We start from the raw sequence: 3,501 nt of genomic DNA, 5'->3' as shown, positions 1-3,501 counted from the left end.
TCGAGACGACAAATTTATTTATATTGGATCGCTTTCAACACGTAATTATTGCACATTATATTTAATATATATTAGGTTGTTATAAGGTCAGTAGTATTTAACCTTTTATACTATTACATATAAGTCCTTATTAGGTCTGTTTATTTTATACACGACCCCACAAGCTACCAGGGGCAGCCAACGTCAATTTTCGGGAAATATCTGTTGGGAAGACGATTTAATATCTACAATTTTCGGAACCTTTGTTGTAAAATTCCTTGCGGGCCTGCCTGTCTTAGGATTTTCGAACATCAATTAAATGGTAAAATCGCCCATTTTTAAAGGATTTTTACCCTAAAAAGGTCGCCTAGAATTTTCGGGACTTTTTTTCTGGCTGAAATTTTCGAAAAGGTAAGTTTTGATCCCAAGTATAATTTTCGAAGCTAGGAAATCCGAACAGATGAAAAAGTTTAAATACTAAAATACGTTTAACAATGCTATGTTCAAGTGGTTTTGAACTATATTCTCGTTGGGTGCCCCTGAAGCTATTAGCTTTAAGACTCGTCGTCTTCAAATAAAGGTTATCTATCAATCCATCTATCCTCCATCAATCCATCAAAATGGCGGGGTCGTCAATATAACGAGACAAGTGACCGTTTCCCGTAAGCGCAAAGCATTTGGCAAACGTTTCGACGGTGCGCACGTCCGTTTCAGACGAACGTTAGTTTGATCTAGAATTCACGCCTTTGTTAACTGGATAGGGTTGACTTGTTTCAGCGCATGGAAGCAGTGTTTATGTTTACCAGCTATGACTGAGCATTAATTGTTGCAACCTATTTGTAGCTTCAGCGATGGCAACGTGAATGCCACACGACAGCGTAATTAATGAGCAGAACCAGTGGCGTCGCACGTTCTGCATAAGAGTTTTTAAATTCGCTACATTTTTTGCCGTGTTCGGTTGTTAAAACAACGCGAAAATTGAACAAATTTGAAGTGGAGTGGAGGACTGGAGCCGGCGTATGGCGTTAAATTTCAAATTCTTTTTTTTTCAGTTTTCAATTCCCGTTCGTGCAGAAACCGCAATGAAGTTAGATCGCCAAGAAACAAAATGATAGCCGATCCAAAGGAACATGGTTGATTGAAATATTTGCAGGAGACCATGACTCTAGGTCCCGGTGCACAGCACGAAAACAACAACAACAACAACAACAAAAACTTTCGGATGACGTTTTCACCAAACATACAACAAAATGTTCAAAATGTTCAAAGTATTTGTATTTCTGGCTCCAAGTATTTAATATTTTGGATACGGATTGCTTCGCTTCATGATGCAAAAATTGCGAACTTGCTAGATTTGTACTTTAGAATGACGTCTCTTCGTGGATCGCAAATCAGCGAGATCCTTTAAGTTTAACCAGCCGTTTCAGATTTGAAAAACCTTTTATAAAGCTTACTTGCCAGGAACTAAATTATCACATGCACGAAAACGTTGATAACATTAAAATTTATTTACTTCACGTAGGTATATGAGGCTGTCGAAACTGAGAGTACTTCGATACCGTCGGATGTCCGGGAAAACCACTGAACAACGGTATAATATAAACTGAACTTTTGTAAACACTTGAACAACGTTGCGTCTAATTAGTCTCGCTTGATGAGTTTTACGACTTAAGATTCAAGAATTTCAAGAAGATTCCTTGACAGTCTTATGGGCAATCATTGCGCTTGTCTAGAAATAAAAAGATCCTTCGTCTATTGAGAAATAGCCGAATAGGAATAAATCGGTTGATAAAACAAAAAAAAAATGGATAAAAACACACTGGCTTTTAATGCCAAATAACATAAATATAAAGTTCCTTTGAAGCGTTGAAAACCATATAGACGTTATATTGTCAAGTAATGATGACTTTCGATGAATAATTTTTTTTCCTCAATGAATTTGGAAACTGAAAACTTCTTTCCACACTGAAATCCTCCGATGTTATCAAGACGTGCTCACGAATTCTCTCGAATGAGCACTTGTCGATCGTTTAATTACGTCACTAAATTTAAGCATGCGCGATAGCTTAAGAAAAGAAAAAGAAGCCCTCTTTAGCTTTTAAGTTTGGTTTTCCATTCAGACCACGTGATGTTCCCAAACATTTTCCTTTTTGTTTTTTCGTAAGTTATGCGTACATATGCACTTGTATAAGACGACATTTGAAAGAAACTGTTCCCTGAGAGTAACATCACGTGCTCTGAAAGGAAACGTACAAGCTAAAGTGATCTAAAGAGTCCCATTTGTCACTGATTTTCGTGAAAGCAACTGAGATTTTGTTAAACCCAAATTTTTTAATGTGAATGTTTTACCGTGGAAAGTTTAGGAATTTCATATATTACAAAAGACTTCGACAGTTTCTACGTGTCTATTCAAGGATCAATGACACTTCTCCTAGTTTGCAAACCAATTTACGCTTTTCATCAATTATCTAGAAGTTCCTAGCTCCACCTCTTAATTGCGAAGGTGTCGTATCTGAGCACGTCGTGAAGAAGTCGACACGTTTAATGTTGAGAGAATCGTCCAAATCATTTCGATATTCATTGTGCCATATTTGTTTATTGTTAAGGACATTCAGTGATGAGTCGGAGATAATTCCAAAAAAATCCAAGTGCTTCCAGCAAAAGCCGCGAGAACCTCTGACCTTCCGATTACATGAACTCCACTTCTAGTAGTCTGCCACTAAGGCAAAGCTAGACTATTCGGAACTGTGTTCTGAGCTGACCTTTGTCCTGGTGTACTTAGGACTAAAACTGTCGACATCTGGCATTGAAGGAAATTGTACATGTTCAGTTCTCCAGTAAATAAAGGTTCATTGTTTCATAATTTTCCTGTACATTGGTAAACGTTTGCTTTTGACCATCATTTATTTGAATTTATAGCCATGGCAGCTTTCCGTCGTGTCAAAAGGGTTCTTGAACTGTGTGGGTATACATATATTAAGTGGAAAAGCAATAGTTTCGTAAAATTTGCATGTGTCAGTGGAATCGCTTATTGTATGTCAAACTTTCATAATAAATGGAAAACCGCTTCATATACTTCGTTAAAACGATTTCTTTATGCTTTTAAGTCTCTTTCTTTTAGAATGTTTAGATTAATTATTCTCAAAATACACGGCTTCAAAACAGCAATGGTGTAATTGACGAATGGAGAACGATCTATCTACGCCAACCACTGATAACTACTATAGTTCATCACCTGTGAAACTTTGTCTTCAATGACTAAAAACGAAAAGGAAATTATTTTCATTTGGTGCTTTCCTGGGTATGTTTTGTTCTAGTTAACAACTCTGCGACAGTTTAAACGTGAAAGAAAACTTCAACACCGTGTTGATATGCGTGACAAAATTTCTTTTCTAAATACGAAAATGCCGCCTCATATAGTACATTCTTTGCAGCTATAAATAATGCTTAGCATATATTTCCTGCCCTGTTTCGACAGAATCATTTCTTCCCACACAAATGCGTAATCAAGCAGTCGAAGAA

This window comes from Montipora capricornis, chromosome 10, assembly GCF_036669925.1.
Source record: "Montipora capricornis isolate CH-2021 chromosome 10, ASM3666992v2, whole genome shotgun sequence".
NCBI lineage: Eukaryota > Metazoa > Cnidaria > Anthozoa > Scleractinia > Acroporidae > Montipora > Montipora capricornis.
Note: the sequence above shows the minus strand (reverse complement) of the source record.